This window comes from Arvicanthis niloticus, chromosome 24 (assembly GCF_011762505.2).
Source record: "Arvicanthis niloticus isolate mArvNil1 chromosome 24, mArvNil1.pat.X, whole genome shotgun sequence".
NCBI lineage: Eukaryota > Metazoa > Chordata > Mammalia > Rodentia > Muridae > Arvicanthis > Arvicanthis niloticus.
The window spans coordinates 39,288,526-39,306,436 of NC_133432.1; the positions used below are offsets into that span (position 1 = coordinate 39,288,526).

The 17,911-nt window shown below is 43.5% G+C and overlaps 1 protein-coding gene across 7 annotated transcripts in view; it reads left to right on the forward strand.

Annotated features, from left to right (window-relative positions):
- Stard13 (StAR related lipid transfer domain containing 13) overlaps positions 1-17,911 on the forward strand; it is a 207,676-nt gene that overhangs the window by 125,800 nt on the left and 63,965 nt on the right. The window lies entirely within an intron of this gene.

Here is a 17,911-nt window from a genome sequence, read left to right on the forward strand (position 1 = left end):
TGCCCAGGAATTCCATGATGTACCGAGGAGTATGCGTTTTCACCTTTGAGAGATTCGAGAACCGTGGCTATCAAATAAGAGAGCAAGATTCGGGCTGTCCCTGTAGTCATCACCTTGCATGAGGTTGGTTGTATTCTCGAGTAAAGTGCACTCGAGGCATCCTGAGCATGCGCATCATGGAAACGTGTTCAAGAGTGTCTTTGTGTGCAAGCCAACATTTTATGTTACTGAGCAGAGACTCAGCTTTGGTCCTGTGATCTTATGCTTAGCTAACCTCCGCTATCCCCCTGGCTGTGGAACCCTGAGCCTTGGGTTGGGGATCTCACTATGGCATCAGAATTAGAACTGAGCCTTTGGGTCCCACTGTGGCATCAGAATTCGCAGAGGGGCAGCTATAAAAGAATGAATAAATAAGCCTCTCTAAAGTGAGATTTTTTTTCTCTTTTGAGTTGCGTGTGAGCTTCTTCAGCGAGGCAGAATGCTCAGGGGGCTTTAGAGTGCAGAATTATACATCCCCCCTAGAGGATCATTTTCTTCACACTTGATGGAGAGCTTTTTGTTTAAAAAAAGTATGAGCACATTACTTTCTAACTACGTATAGAAGAATGTAAAATTCACTGAGGGTACATTTTCTCTCTGCTGTATATTGATAGGGGAAGAACACAAAGTTCATTTCAAGGAAAAGTAATAGCTTTAGGAATGTATTAACTTACTATTATGTGCATTGGTGTTTTGACTGTAATTTGTCTGTCTGTGTGTGAGAGGGCGTCATTCTCTGGAACCGGAATTGCATATAGCTGTGAGCTGCCACGTGGGTGTGGGGGATTGAACCTGAGTCCTTTGGAAGAGCAGCCAGTGCTCTTAACCATTGAGCCATCTCTCCAGCCCAGGCTTCAGGTTTTTAAATGGGTGTCAATATAGGAAATGCGTTCTATTCAACAACTGTAAAAACCAAACAAAATCACATTGCAGTGTGAACTACTCTGCCCATCCTTCCTGTGGCCACTTACACCTCATAGCTTCTCTGATAGGTACTCATAATGGGATATGTGTTTTACAGATAAGGAAACTGAGGCTGTGGGTTGTGGAGTCCTTTGCATGGGGAGCCCTATGATTTTACTGACACCTTAATCCTCATGGTGGCTTTTGGTTTTCTGTTGCTGTCAAGGTCGTTGTCCATAATCTGTACTTGATCTTCCTTCCATCTCCCTGTTCTTATTTACTAAGGACACACACTCTTTTCTCCTGGCTCTCTCTTTCTGTTGCTATTCTCTTTCTCGTGAGGAACAAAAGTCACCTACCATCACTGTCATTAGAATCATCACCATCACCACCACCATCATCACCACCACCATCACCATCATCACCATCATCACCATCATCAGCCATGCCTTGTACTTTTTCTTTGTTGCTGACATTAGCCACAAGTATCCCAAACCTACACTGAGGTCCTGCTGTCTTTGTATCCTCAGAGTTCACACTTTCAGTCTATAAAGAGATGGAAGTCCTGGTTACAGAAAGCAGATCAGCTAGTAATTCAAGATGCCCATGGTTTCACAGAGTAGGATAGACATCCTGTTAGACGGTTCTGAGAGTGCTTCTTAGAACAAGTGTCCAGTAAGCTGTACCCTTGAGAAAGGAAAGGCTTTATTTAAGCAGAGTGGAAGGAAGGGTGCCCCGAGTCAGCTCACCCTAATATATTACCCAGTTCCTCCCCCTCCCTGAGAACCCAAATAGTCATAGTTGAGCAGGGTTCGGGCATTGCTACCATCTCCCATTCCCCATCATAGCTGATTGGATGATTGCCGGGGTCAGTTGTGGTTCCTCCACGGCATTTTCAGGGAGTTTTGGCATGTCCACACTGAAGCCAACCTCGAATCTTTGAGCTGAAATTCAGGAGGAGCTCTAACCTTTGGCTCACCACCAGGCGTAACCTCATTCTCCTAGGACCAGGCTCTGAGCCACATCTGTCTCCCCAGCACTCTTCCAAGGCCACATCTGGAAGGCCTCTAAACTGCATGTCATTGATTTGTTATTGATTACGGCTGAGTTCTGGCTCTCTGCTCAACCACAGCCCCAGAAACAGGTGTATTAGCCTTTTGTATTAAAGTAAAACAGAGAACTGTGGTACCCAGCATGTGTCCTCCAACCTCCTGGAACCAAACCAGGAAAGGAGAAGGAAAACAAAGGAGAATTTCCAAGGGAGAAGAGAGTTCCATGGCTGGAGACTTCTTGGAGTCCTTGGCAGGAATAAGCCTGCAGTCTACTCTGGCTTGCAATTCCTGCAGACCAAGGAAAGCCCTTCCCAGCTGCTCTCCGTTCAACACCTACAGAACACACACCAGGTCCCATGTGCTCTGCTAGACACTAATGGTGCCAGAATGAGAAAGGTCCTCAAAGCGCTGTGGTCAGATGGAAGAGACAGATTGCACTGAGAACATTCCGGGATAACCTCATCAGGGCTATTATAGAAAAGAACCAGGCCAAGCTGGGATTCCGACATCTCCACTGAATCATGGTACAAGGTGAATGTGCATGAGTCAGGAGGGGAAACATAGGCTTGTGGTGGATGGAAAGACACAGAGGAAGCAGTTGGAACTAAGTGTGGGGTGTGAACCACAGCCTGGGCTGGGAACTCTGGGCAGCTGGATGTGAGCCCTGGCTAGCAATGGCTAGCCCATGGAGACACAGTAGGCCACAATTGTGAGCTGACACTCCATTCCGGGGCTGCTCATGGGATAAGACTCGTTAGGATTCTATTACAGTAGTCCTGGGCACAGGGCCTAAACCAAGGAGGAGAGAACGGAGTTAAACAGGAAAGGAGGAGCTTGGGAAATATCTCAGTGACAAATGTAGGGGTTGCCTAGGTTGTGTTGTAAGACTTTGGAGAATTAAGAAAGAAGGGGAGTCTAAGGAGACCTCAAGGTATTCAACTGATAGAATACCATTCAACTTATGCATTTATTTAAGTAGATTCTTCTCACACTGCCAAGTGTTACAAAGACACGAAGTCAAGATGTGTGTTAACCAGACTGATGCCTGAGAAAGACAAGGGAGGAAGGATTTTTTTTTTTTTTTTTTTTTTTGCGAAGGGTTCCAGCTGTTTCCCTACCATGAGAGGGAGGCAGGGTGGCCAGGATAGAGAAAAGGGGAGAAGGAGTGGACGCTTTCCTTATTCCATTTGGGTCCCTAGCCTACAGGATGGTGTGACCACCATTCAGGTCAATAATATTCCCCACTTAGGTGATTCCCCAAGACACACCTGGAAGCACTTCCAGCCGATCACTGAGGTGCTTTTTACTCAGTCAGGATGGCAGTTAAAACCAATGATGTTAGCATATGACCAGCAATGTCAGATGATGTAGGAAGGGTAACTGTTTCAGTCCATGTGTGTGCAGACGTAAGTATGTACCTGTTCACCACAGTGTGAATTATATGTCCCTCTCTTACAATAATGATTGAAGTCAAACACTTTCAAGTCCTATAGTGTTCTTTTCTATGGTTGTGATTCAACTATGAGTGATTTTCAAATATGACTATATCCCTCAAGAGCTTGAGTACCTTAAAAAGGGACCCTGGTTCTCTATGAGAATTAAGTGGGGCAATATTTTCTTTTCTTCTCTTCCCTCCTCCTTCCTTCTTCCCTCCCTCCCTCCCTCCCTTCCTTCCTTTCATTTTTTGAGATACTGTCTTACACTGTAACCCAAGCTGGTCTAGAATTCACTATGTAAAGGAAGCTGACATCAGACTCTCAGCAATCCTCCTGCCTCAGCTACCATGGGGATGCTGGGATTACAGGCACGACCCGCCACGCTGCCTTCTGTCTTTTTCTTGCAGTTACTCTTGACAGCAAGCCTTGCAGTTTTGTGTGTACTTGGAATTCTCAAGGATTTGATGCAGGGGGATGTACAAAGGGATCAGAGTCAGCAGGAATGATTCTCCCAGTCAGCACAGGACAGTGAGTGGAGCAACATCCAGATGTGCAGGGACACTGCTGCCCAGGGATATCCGCAGACAGTTCCACAGAGGCAGATTCACAACTAGGAGAGCAATGATGCCTTCTTCTTTTGCAGATTTATTTATTTTTGTGGGATGCACAGGAGTGTTCTGCCTGCACAAATGCATGTGTTTAGGGTCAGAAGAGGGCATCAGATACCTGGAACTGGTATTAAGGATGGCTACGAGCTGATATGTGTGCTTGGAACTGAACTCAGGTCCTCTGCAAGAGCAGGTGCTCTTACCTGCTAAATCATCTCTCCAGCCCCCTGATACCTTCTCTTCATAGAGGGTTTCTCGGCTCCAGGGTACTTCACCATACATTTTTCCCATACTGGCACAGACTTGTGGAATTAGAGGAACTTGAGTATCTGACACATATATCTTTGAGTTTCTTGGCCTTCAGATCTTCAGTTTGCTTTTAATGGGGTCCCCCAGACCTTCCATCAACATTCAATGAATGCAAACCATTAACAAGACCTTAGCCTACGAACTAGAGATGTAGACTAGTGAGACAGCTCGGTGTATGCAGGTGCTTGCCAAGCCCGATAACCTGCGTTCCATCCACAGGACCTACATGGTAGAAGGAGAGAAGTGACTCCCTCAAACTGTCCTTTGACCTTCACACATGCACTGTGAGCACCGTGATGTGTGTACACATACATGTATGCACAAACACACACAATATAAAATCGATAAGTGTTTTAAAAGATTTTCTTTAAAGGAAGCGCAGATGTGAAGATTCAGTCTAGCTTCCAGTCTGGGGTTATTTATCTATGATGCCATAACTTAGAAAACATAATTGTTCAAGGATACTTGCAGCTTGGTCTTGTATATGTTTATAGAAGGCAAGGGGAAGAGAGAGAGATTGAGATTGAGAGTATTTCTTCACATTTCATGATTTTATGAACCATATGATGCAGAATAGAACAGAACTGGCCATCTTTGGCTTCTCCAAGGTACATGGTTTTCTTCTTCTTGAGCAAAATGTGAGCACTGCATATAGTGGTAGAATAAGCTGAGCAGCCTCAACAGCAACAAGAACAATAACACACACACACACACAGAGAGAGAGAGAGAGAGAGAGAGAGACAGACAGACAGACAGACAGACAGACAGACAGACACAGACTGAGACACAGAGAGAAAGAAACAGAGAAACAAGGAGAGACAGGCACATAGATGGAGAGAGAGAAATACATACAAAGAGGCATGTACACACACATGTGCACACACACAGAGACCAGGGTCTGTAGGCAGCAAGCTTTCCAGGTCCCTGGACCCTATCTAAAAGTCTCAGGTTAAGGACCCCCCCAGACAAGGGAGAGGCACGTGAGGTCCCAGACCCAAGCTGAGGAGCTGTTGATGGGTATTGGTTCCTGGAGATGGTAGTCCTCTTTCTTGGTAGGTTGCCTGTGTTGTAGTGAACAATCCCACACCTATGCACATAACTGGGCTCAGGAGTTGGACTCAGTGAATTTTTTAGGGAAAGATACAGCGTTGGGAGGAGGACTTTGGAGGAATCAGAGGTGGTGGAATGGTGATGGATATAATCAAAATATATCACGTATCTGTATAATTCTCAAAGAATACATTTTAAAACGTATTAGTAATTGTAAAACAGGGGTCTAGACGGTCCATTAGTCTGACCAAGACAGGCTTCCTATCTTTTTTTTTTTTTTAATTATGTATGTGTGTTTACTTGTTCTTTACTTTGGAAAAACAGAAGCTCATGAAGAACTGTTTTCAAAAGTTTCTGTTCAGTGTTAGTTATAGTTTGAGCAGACAGACAGCATCCATTATAATCTTTTAGACATAAACTCAGAATAGTTCTATGGTATATAAAGGTAACTGAATTTCAGTGTATTTGCACGCTGTCTAAATGACTCTGCATGTCACATTCTTACAAAGCAGATCCATGCGCTGAATGCTAGTGTATTTTTCACAAGTGTATTTCACTAGTGTGTGATGCCTACCTGGAAGACTCCGGACCTCTCGTGGAGGTCAGTGACCTTGGGCCACACGTCAGCTCCCAACCTTTCCAAGTCATTAATCCACAGGAAGCCCTTTTCCTTTGCCTCATACTTACTCATCTGTTCAGATTTTCCTCATGACATGGAAAATCAATGTTCTCAATGTGTTTCCCTTACCGAAGCCCACATGTCTGATAGAGATCTTTTCCCCCAAGGTTCTGCTGTGTTTGGCTCTGTTTTAAGACATCTTTGACCTTGAGATCACTGTGTATCAGGCATGCAGAGGCTAATATTTTACTTATTAACCATTAAGCACATTGTACATTTTAATAGCAAAACTGCTTTTTCCAGGCTGGTACTCATATTCCCACAGTAAGAGCCACTTAGGAGAAGCCTTACTGTGGTCTTCAAAGTGTCACTTCTCACTTATGACTCCCCACACATATGACTTAGTGGACAGCCTCCTGTGGAATACAGAATGACTCATGGTAAGAGCCTTGTCAAAGGAGGAACTGGATGTGGGCTGACAGGTGCCATGTGGCCACAGGGCCCTCCAACAGGCATGCATATAAACCCATAAGAACCTGCTGCCAGGAAGGCATGAGCTCTTGGTACGTAAACGAGGGGTTCTCCACGCAGAACCATCCGAGTCAAATGTCACATCATCTGCTGGGCTTTCAAGATCACCTTGTCGAAATGCACACCCTTTGCTGTGAACCCTGGAGAATCCTGCAGCCCCTCAGGGGTGTGCTTTCCTGGTTTGTACTGAAACCTATTTGTGTTTGTCTTATCTGCCTGACTTAGAGCCCTTCCTGTCGGGAGCCAGGCAGTGTTCTACAGCCCTGAACAGAGCTCACGGGGCACTCTACAACTGTCTGTAGGATGAATAAATATATCAGTGCCTTCCGTTTTTTTAGAACAAATGAAAAGCTAAGTGGGCAGAGGTTGGGATAGTAACAAACACCTTTATCTATTACAGAAAAACAGCACTTCTTCTGTCATAAGAGTAGCAAAAGCTAAGCTCCTATACCCGTGGGATGGCTTTACAGAGATGCAGTCATTTAATACTTTACTGTGCTCTGAGGAGATCTCTGTTGTTTAGTCTTGCTCTATAGCTGAGGAAGCTGAGGCCTGTAAGTTAGCTTACCCAAGGTCAGGGAGGCCATGAGACCTGGAGCTGAAATTTAAGCTTAGCCTTCACTTCCAGCCACGTTCGTCTCTGTTTCCTCCTTGTACCCCCTTAGTCTGCTTGTGCCCTCAAATTCAGGACTGTTTTCTGGAGAAAGTGGCAGACTCTCTTTAGAGAGGAAAGTATGTGATTGAATGAGAAAGGAAAAAAATGCCAAAATGAAGCTAAAGTACATCTTCTTTTTATGTTTGTTTTAACTTCCCTGAAAGGCAGTAACATTAACTTTGCATAGAAGTGAGATCATCTTCTCTATCGAGACGTTTCTGATGTTCACTTTTAACAAACTTGCTAGTTACACCAGAAGTGGTCACGTTATGTGTTTGAATATCTTGAATACAGACTTGTGGAGTCTGTAATCTACCAGAGTTCACTTATTCACTTTTAAATGGCATAGAAGTTTTCCCTTATTTAGTCTTCTCTCTCTCTCTCTCTCTCTCTCTCTCTCTCTCTCTCTCTCTCTCTCTTTCTCTCTCTCTCTCTCTGTCAAGCTAACCTTGTAACTTCAGCAGTCAAGAAGTATCAATCACACACCTAAAGTGAAATTCATCCTGGAAATTATGTAAATACATGTACAGGGCAGCAAAGATAAGGAAGCAGCTGCTACCTAAGGTACCTGCTGTCTGGATACCTAGGAGTTCCAGGAAGGAAGAGATGGGAACATGGTCCACCTTTGACCTTGAACTTCCTGACTTGTGTTAGTTTAAGACATCCCTGTGGCATCCTTGAAGCAGAGCTGCATACATAAACTTCCACTTGGAATTTCCTCTGTGAGTCTGCTGGGAATATAAATCAGAACCATATGTGATGTGTCCTAACCCAGAATGTAAAATAACATGGGAAATGTCACCCCAGAAAGTACCCTGTGACATTCATTCATTAGGATATGCATCCTTTTTTATTTCTCTTTTCCTTAGAACAAAAGCCTCCGGGGAAATGAATTTATTTTAAACTCGGGAGTATGGAAGCCTTGGGTGGTAAGAAGAGGGCGGGTCTTAAACTAATGGCAATGGGAATATTATTTAGAATGTTTGAAAGGATATCTGTTGAAATTGTCAACTGAAAATAAAGATTAGGAGATTGTATAAGGGCAGACAAGATAGCTCAGCTGGTCAGAGTACTTCCTGCTAAAGCTGGACAGCCTGTGTTCCATCCCCAGAGCTCTCAGTGGAAGGAAAGGACCAACTACTGAAAGCTTCTCCACATGTGGGCTATAGTACACTCAAACTATTTTTATTCTCTTGCTTGAGTGCTTCCTCTCTCACACACACAGACACACATACAAACACACACACATATACAAACACACAAACACACAGACGTGCATGCACACACTAGCTAAAATAATTGTTTAAGGGACTGGAGAGATAGCTGCTCCATAGTTCAGAGCTCTTACGGCTCTTCCAGAGGACCTGAGTTCAGTCCTTAGCACCTGTACTGGACAGCTCACAGCCATCTGGAGCCCCTGCTACAGGGGGATCTGGCACCCTCTTCTGGCCTCCATAGGCACATGCACTTACATGCACATTCACACACGTACACAATTAAAATTAAATAAATCTTTAAGATTAATAAATAATATACTTAGCTCAGATCTATACACATTTTTATAATAAGATGACAGGCAGCCACATGCTAACTAAGCACACTCATCTCTAAGGGCATTTTCTATTCCGTTCTTTTCATTTTTTTCCCTTTTGTTTGTCATCTTACTCAAAAAGAGAACATTGAAATTACCACTCCCCCATACCCCTCTTCTTGGCTGGTGCTCTACCATCTCTGCCCACTGTTTCAACCGTCAAGATCCATGGATGTCCCCTGCTTACTGACACTAGTATATTTACAAGCAGTCTAGGGCCAGCTTCCTGTCTCTCCTTTTGTCCTGGATGGATTGCATCAGATACCTCCAACGACAGCAATGCTGTGGAAAGAGTTGTTTCACTGAGTTGCTCATGGGACAGGGAACGTATCTGCATCCATGCAGCTCAGACCTCTTTTCCCCAGTATCTTTTATATGAAATTGACTGAGTCCATGCAGACAGAATACAGAAGATACAGAGAGCCAGCTGTATCTTTATTTGATATTCAAAAATAAACATTGTATCTTTACACAGAAGTGTGCCTTATAGCATGGCTATCTTTAAGGGAGTCTCTCTTACCATGCTTACCATGCACAGCTGAAAAACAATGTAGTCCCTGGCTCAGCAGCCCGTAACAGCCCCTGGGTATCCTGACAGCTCTGCTAACTTGTACAATTGTCAGGCTTTAGTGTCATGCTGATATCAGCATCTCCTGGGTCTTGTAATTGTGCCCTCTCCTCCACTTGCTGGTGCTGAGGTGATGAACAGAGAACATTAGTAGTATTTTGAGTTGTTGGTTTGGTTTGTGTTTGTTATACTTAAGCCTTGCTTGGAGTGTCTATGGGTGAGTCCATATTTGTCCTGTGGCTCAAATATGCTACCCTTCTATTAGATTCTATTGAAGGAAGAGTACAAAGTTATTTGGCTACCTCTTCAGGTCTGTCCCTATGAACGTTATCTTTTTAAAATTTTATTATTTTTATTTTAAATGTGTATGAATGTGTGTGTGTGTGTGTGTGTGTGTCTGCAATTATAATTACAGATGATTGTGAGCTGCCATGTGTGTCCTGGGAACCGAACCCCATTCTTCTGCAGTAGCAGCCAGTGCTCTTAACTGCTGAGCCATTTCTCCAGTCCTGCAAAACTATCCTTTATATTTGAATCTAGTCAGTATTTGGACAAGCGTGGTAGCCGAGACTCCTCTCATACTGACTACATGAAAAAAGGGATGTGTCCCTGAGAGCTAGGTGTGGCATTGAGTTACAGTCCTATCACGAAAGGTATGGACATGGGTAGACTCTGTTTAGAAGTAGCTCTGTCCTTGCATCATCTATGGATCTATTGTTTCCTATATTGTTCCGAAGACTGGAACAAATGACAGAAGCCACAAGAACCCTTTGTAATTCTGAATTACCTGACATTCACGTTGAACTATGTAAGAGTTTGAGAGGCTTTAAAAGCACATTTACATTTTACTTAATTATTACGCCTAGATTACATTTATCATGCATCTGTGGGGTGTCTCGGTTGTCTTTTACCTTTAATTTTAATTACTGTCTTTTAAGTTTAATTACCACACAGAAGAGTGTATTGTTATGACATTTTCATACTTATACATCATTGTGCCTGGTCCAAAGTCAGTCCCTTAACACTCTTCCTTCTTTACTGGTCTCCTTCTCCTCACAAATCGTCTCCTAATTAAATGCCACATATGCACACATGCACACATCTATTTATTTAAGTCTAGGATTCTCCTATGAGAAAAATGCAATACTTTCAACTGACGTTAGTATCAGTGTGCCGTGAACTTAGAACATAGGCTGACAGGAGTCAGTACTGTGGAAAGGGCATCATGACCAAGTCACCTCTTATGAAAGAAAACATTTAATGGGGGACTTGCTTGCAGTTTCCTAGTGTTAGTCCATTCCCACCATGGCAGGAGCATGGGGGCAGATAACACTCTGGAGCTGACGCTAAGAACTACATCCTGATTCATAGGCAGTGGAGGAGAGTGAGAGAAACTGGGCCTTTCATGGGCTTTTGAAACCTCAAAGTGCACCCCCCCCTACTTTCCCACTTTCTCCAACAAGGTCACACCTCCTAATCCTTGTAATCCTTTCAAACAGTTCTTCTGGTGCTAACCACTCAAATAAATGTGTGGAAGCCATTGTTACTCAAACCGCCACAGGCTCCATGGCCATCCATTTTCTCCTCTTCAGCGGAAGCTTGGACTCCTCCACCCCAAATCTGGTCAAGCTACTTCAGCTATCAGAACTCATCTGTAAATTCCTTCTACAAGGAAGTATTCATGAATGACAGTGCCCCACCCCCACCCCACCGCTGCCCCCAAATCCCAGTACTTGGGAAACTTCTTCACTTAGGGGTCTCCTTTTCCTTGAAGAACACAGAGCTAAATGAAGCAGCTGTTGAAAACATTGACAGATTCATTTCTCCTGTTCTCCTGCTCTGGCTCGAGTGGTATGTATTTAGAAAATCATCCACAGAGCCAACCCCATTCTCCTTCAGGGGCCCAACCGAAAGCCTTTCCCAAAGCTACCAAAGGCACACTGCAAACCCTTCAGTAAACATTTCATTTACAGTCTAAACCTATGCCAAAGAAAAAGGAAACACATATATGCAGCATCAAGTAATTATGCGTAGCCGGGTAATAAAATTATTCCTGAGTTGTGCAAACATTTCCTTGGGGTTAAATGAAACAAAAACTGGTTTTATTTGATCCAGGTGTTGCAGTTGGAGAGAAGAATATCACAGGTCTTAAGAAAGGAGGGGGTGGGGGGTTGGCTGAGCTGTGCTCTGCCATGCCAGCCCTGTAAGGAATGAAAGCATACGTAAACATGGAGGGCGCTTGGCGTTCCTTTCTCCTAAAACTATCCAGGCTCTTCTCTTTTACTCACATGACAAGGTTTTCACCATGATCACAAAAGTGTCTGGTGCCTTTGGAGTCACAGAGCTGTGGTAAACTGATCCGAGACTGGAAAACCTCTTCCAAATACAGACATGCAGATGTATCCTGAAGACAGCTACAAGAGGAGTTTGAGTCCCTAAGAACATGCATACTTCTATATACTTATAAATGAGTTTTAAGGGCTTGAGAGATGACTCGGAATTAAGAGCAATGGCAGCTCTTGCAGAGGACCCAGTTTTTGTTCCCAGCATCTGGATGGATGGTAGCTCACAACCATCTGTTTCTGTAGTTCCTGGGGATCTGATTCTGTACTTGAAAGCACATGCACACACACACACACATACATGTACACTTACACATAAATAAAAATAAACATTTTAAATGCTTTTTAGAGCAGTGTGGGATAGAAGAGTAGCTCTTGGGAAGCAAGAAACCAACAACCTGGCAGCTTACACTGGGTGAGGGCATTCAAAACCCCTCCAGTGTAGAGTTTAGACACCCCTCCCCCCCCCCCCCCCCGCTGGGGAGCCAACATCTAGTCAACTCCTACAGGTTCTTCTTTACCTTTCTAGAAAAAGATAGAGAGGACTAGAGGGAGAGACAGTCTCCAAACACATGTGGTCGTTCCAAAAAGGATTGTTAGAGGCTGTCATCATGGTGAGCCAATATTCAAGGCACTTTAGCTGATACCTGCAAATTCTGGTCGTTTGAATTGAATCAACTCTCATCTCCCTACTGTGGTTTCATTTGCTTACCTGACTCCATCTTGAAGACTGACTTGAGAGTTAGCAGTTAGCAGTATGTTCACAACTGCAAAAGGCTGGGGGTGTTCACAGGCTTGTGAACACATGCAGCCTTCCTGGGTCACAAGTGTCTGTCCCAAACGAAAGAGGAGAATAAAACTCTCTGCTGCCTAATGGAAAACATGAGTCAACACAGTCTGGTCAGAAACTGTTTGACTGCACAAGACTGCACAAGCGTATAGCCTGTAGTCGCTCTCTCTTGGTACTGATCAGAGTGGGGAGGTTGTACAATTTAATCCCATTAAATACTACTACGAATTATGGGCGTAGAGAGTGGTGTTTCTATCCCTGAAGATTCCTTGTTCTGCTGCAACGGGACTTGGGGGCGTGGGGGGGGGCGTTGTCCAAATGGGACCTTAAACATTCTCTGAATTCTCACAAGCTGACATAGTAGGCAAGGATACAAATTTTGGAGAAGAAATGATTACAGCCATATTCATTTCTGTGACACACCAGCAGACATTCAACTGCAGTGTCTAGTTGAAATAAAGGTTCCTGGTGTTTCCCGTATGCTTCCCATAGGGAATGACAGCTAGCGGCTTACATCAGCTCGCAGGAGATGGTGCCCTGCTTCAGCAAATCTCCAAAACCATAGTGGCGTAAAACATCAGAAGTCTTATCCCTTGCTCCTGTTTTGTGCCAGTGGCTGCTTTGCTGTGGCTCTGACCCCTTTGTCATCATTCTGAGATCTAGACTGAAATGGCAACCCTACCTGGGACATGCAGACTCATGATACCGGGACAAGAAAGGGGAAACTGGTGGTACAAGGTGACAACCCCTGAGTTGTTTGTTTTGGTTTTTAATTAGTGTACATTACTGCTGTTTATTATTGGGTGAAGTGGGTCTTATGGCTAAGCTAACATCAGAGGACAGCCCCATGGCTGCTGGAAAGCACTGGCCAGTAGAAGTATAAAATGAAAAACTGGTAGGTATGTATATGCTTTAATTATATATTTGACTGTTTTATTTAAAGGATATAATAGAGTAGGTGCCTATAAAATACTTATTTTGTAAATGTACATATATTATAGATGTCATTACTATATGATGTGTATCATATACTCACGCACATGGTTTTTTTCAATTTGGATGCAAAAGAATAATTTAAAACAGCCCTTCTGGTGACTAGGAATAAAGCTATTTCTTAAAATATGCATACCCACCTTTTACTCTAATAGAATTTATTTTAGTGAGTAGATTTGCTACTAATCTAGCTTGCAGATGACATTTCAACGCCAGGGAATACGGCTAGCATTCAGATGAAAGGGCTGAGCAGGGTGTGGCAGTGCACACCTCTCCTGGGAGACAGAGGCAGGTGGACCTCTGTGCGTTTGAAGCCAGCCTGGTCTATAAACTGAGTTCTAGGACAGTCAAAGTTGTTACACAGAGAAACCCGGTCTGAGGACTGGGGAATGGGGAGTGGAGAGGCTGGAAAGATAGGTCAGCAGTTAAATGTGCTGGCTACTCTTACCCAGAAGCTGGGTTCTGTTTGGAGCACCCTTATGGTGCCTCACAACTACCCCCAAGAGACCCAGAGGATCCACTGCCCCCTTCTGGCCTCTGTGAAAACTGCATTCATGAGAACACATATACACACACACACACATAATATAAAAATAAAATAACTCTTAAAAACAAAGAATGGGTTATGGACTATTGTCTCAGCATGTTTCTGTGGCTCTGGAGAAAGAAATACACTTGCTCAGAGCCAGGTGATTCTCTTCTGATGGACTGGAATTAGGTGCCACAGAATCCTATGTGTCTCCGAACTCCTTCCTATGGTCACGACTTTGCTGACAGAAGTGTGCTTGTTATGGATCAAGGAACGACCATGGTGAGATAAAACAGGTGTCTATAAATGGACTTGATGTTCTGAAAAACATAATGATTGATAACCTTAAATTTGCCCTAAATAACTTGTATTTTAGCTTCCTGTCATTACTTAGAATTTCATATAAAGAAAACATTATACAGAGAAGCATACTTGGAGTGTGTGTGTGTATACATACATACATACATACATACATACATACATACATACATACATATACATATATACATATGCATATATATATGAATTATTCAGGTATTGAAAACATCAAAGCAAACTTAATACAGATTCACAAAAGTGTAGGAAAAAATAATGGATCCTGACATCAGGCAAAATTGAAGGTGGAGAAAAACCATAATATGCTGCCTATACCTGTAATTTCGTTTATAAAGCCCTCCTGGGAGAAGGATCTGGGGAAGTGTGCGCTCTGGGTAATCTTAACGAGCACTTTAGTCTCGGCCATATAGAGATGAGATGGATAGCCTGGCATTAATATGGACAGAATCTGCCTCGTATCTGGCCAAAGAAATATGCATTTAATAAGCAGGGCCTTCACTTGAGAAGTTCTCTGTAAAGGTGAAGGCGTCATTTGCGTTAAGTACTCCATTCATCATGAACCTAACTCATCGGTATGAATTATCCTAAACCTGTAACTATGAGCCTGTTGAAATCTTAACACCTTCCAATACCATAATACTGGTAATTGTATAATTGTATTTAAGGAGACATCTCGTGGTAACTGAGCCATCTCTCACTGCTAGGAAGACCTTTAAGAACACAATATACAATATGCTTGCTGGTTCAGTGGAAGGAAAAAAAGCCAGCGTTCCCCCAAAACCCACTTTTCTGAATCACTCCTTTTGAGTGGTTTCATGAACATTTAGGAAGCCGGCTGCTTCACGCTGGAGCCAGCCCGTCGTAAGGTTTGCAGGAGATTTGTAAGGACAGTGGTCGTGAACATGCCAGTAATAAAACTCCAGCTTTATTACTTTATTATTAATAAAGCCCACAGTAGAGGAGTCCTGGTTCCTTCTAGCCAGCCAGATTCCTGATAATTCATTCTAATGTGGCCCTGGTTTGAATTTTTAGTCATTTGGAAAGACTACTTAAGGCCTTTGGGATAGCAAGGGAAGACTATGCAGAGCCTGTGGACCCAAATGTACTTAAAGCACTTAGCTAGGCATTTCTGTTTTGATGGGAGCACCAGTTTAAAAAATGCAGTAAGTCTATAACTCGATAGGACCTCTGCAAATTTGTGCAGCAAATTCTTCGAGCTCAGAAGCCTTGACTAGGGTCGTCCTGAGTCTGGTCCAGTCACTGTTTGCGCCTGAGTCGCTAAGTCATATCTCCCTTAAGCAACATTGCGTAAATCTCCTCTACCTCCATGGATGTTCAGCCTTCTCCACCTTCAGTTGGCACTAGGGAGGACTGACTGAAGTGTTTTGTCTCTGCTACGTTGGTAGTTAAAACCTGCAGCAAAATGCAACTTGGTGGTATTCCAATATCACATATTTAAGAAATCATTCCCAAACAAAGTAAGTTTCATGTTTTCATAAATAACATCATTCATTATAAAGGGAACATCCTCAGAGTGTATAATTATGTTTGTGAGCAGCAGTCAAGCTAAGATATTATGATGTCACCACTCAGGCAGATAACATACATTAAATTATGTGTTGGTAATGGGACAAGAGTTAATTCTTATTTGATTGTACCTTTCGTGTTTTCTTCGATAAATGTTTTTAAAACTGAACGTGTACAACTATTTTTTTAAAAACATAATACTATTTTGTAAGAACATAGTACTAGTCAGACGTTTGTCTCTATGGTGCCTTTATTCTTATATACACAGGAACATACAGCTTTCTAGCACTGTTGAGATAGTCCCCCCTCCAATAGATTCCCATGCCCCCACCCCCACCAGGTCTGGCTGAGCACAGCAAAACTGGTACCCAGGTGAGGATAAGGCAACTGAGCCAAAGCCTGTGACTTTCTGTCAAGTGGGATCCCAGACAGGTCACACAGCAGAGTACCCAGTCCCAAACAGATGCCTCTGAACTTGTTGCATAAGCCAAATCAGAAGCCTGCTTGCTTTTTATACAGACCAGTGACTAAATGAAAAGCTAAAGCAGGTAGCTTTCAGCCCCCAAATGCAATTGACATGAAACCATAGGGTTCCTCAGTCTGCACTGTGGGAGAAAGAGGCTTTTCAGGAACACAGGTGGTATGTGGTTTGGGAGTCAGGGTGGCCAGCCTCCCTTAAACCAACCAGAAGAGGTTCCTCACATAAAGAGGCTCTGCCACTGGACAGTGTTGACTCATCCTCTATCCCTAGTACCCAGGCTATGTATATCTTTTATTCACTTGGGAGCCGGCTCTGTTATCTGATGGACAAGCTTGGCATCTATTGGGCTCATGTATGCATAGGGTTTTGGGGTAACTGCTGTAGAATCAAATGACACTATTACCTGGACTACTTACAAACCTGATATAGGAGGAGCTGGGAAGAGGCTCCATTGCTAAAGTACTCACCATGCAAGTTTGATCCCAGGACATACCAGTCTCAGTGGTGCATACCGGCAGAGACAGTGGAGGTGGAAAGTTCCCCAGGGCTGGCTGGCCAGGTAGTTCTTGATTCAGTGAAAGAGATAGACATTGTCCCAAGTAACAAGGCAGACAACAATAAAGAAAGGTCAACCTTAGACCTCCACATCCTCAAACTTGTGTGTGGGCATCTGCACACACATGCACACTTAAACATGTGCACACTCATATTAACATACATAGTCTCTCTCTCTCTCTCTCTCTCTCTCTCTCTCTCTCTCTCTCTCTCTTCTTACTTAATTCTGTAAAAGTCCTGTTGTGATACCTAGCCAAATGGATTACATTCTCCCCAGCAAAGACTCTTTTTGATTTCTCTTTCTATAACTTCAGGTACTTGAGGTCTACTTCATAAACCATTGAACATCAAAAATAACAGAAATAATTCTTGAGTTCTGGAAGCACATAGTCCCACAGGTCCCACTGTGTCGCCATGGGGGATGGGAATCACCTTTCTGTCCCACATGGACACACCATATGTGTTACCTGTCTGATAGTCCCTTGGAAGCCATCTTGGTTATTGAATCAAAAGTCATTACATATACTGGGGTTAGACTACAACCTGGGTTTCAGCATCCATTGGGACTCTTGGGTCAGATCCCTGATTGTGAAAGAAGATATCTCTAGTCCAGTGTTGGTAGAAGTCTGTGGGCCCTTTTGTCCAGTGCCATTCTTGGATTCCACCCCCACCCCCACACAGCTTGTGTTTTCTTCAGCAAGAGAACATCCATGACTTGATGCATTCCCGAAGCTGCTACAAGGACAGGTGAGGGTTGCAAATGGGAACAAACAGAATAGTCAAATGTGATTTTAATGACGCTAGATGCTTTTTCATAATACACTGATGGTTACTGAGAGCACATTAAAGAAGAAATGTCTGTGGCTTTCCTCATCAAGTGTCATTTAAATCCCATTAGATAGAGCCTCGTGAAATGACTCTGGCAACATGACTCCCTTCTAATTTCCCCGCGTTTTGACCACTGCAAAGGCCCTGGGGAAACAGCGTTTGTCTGATA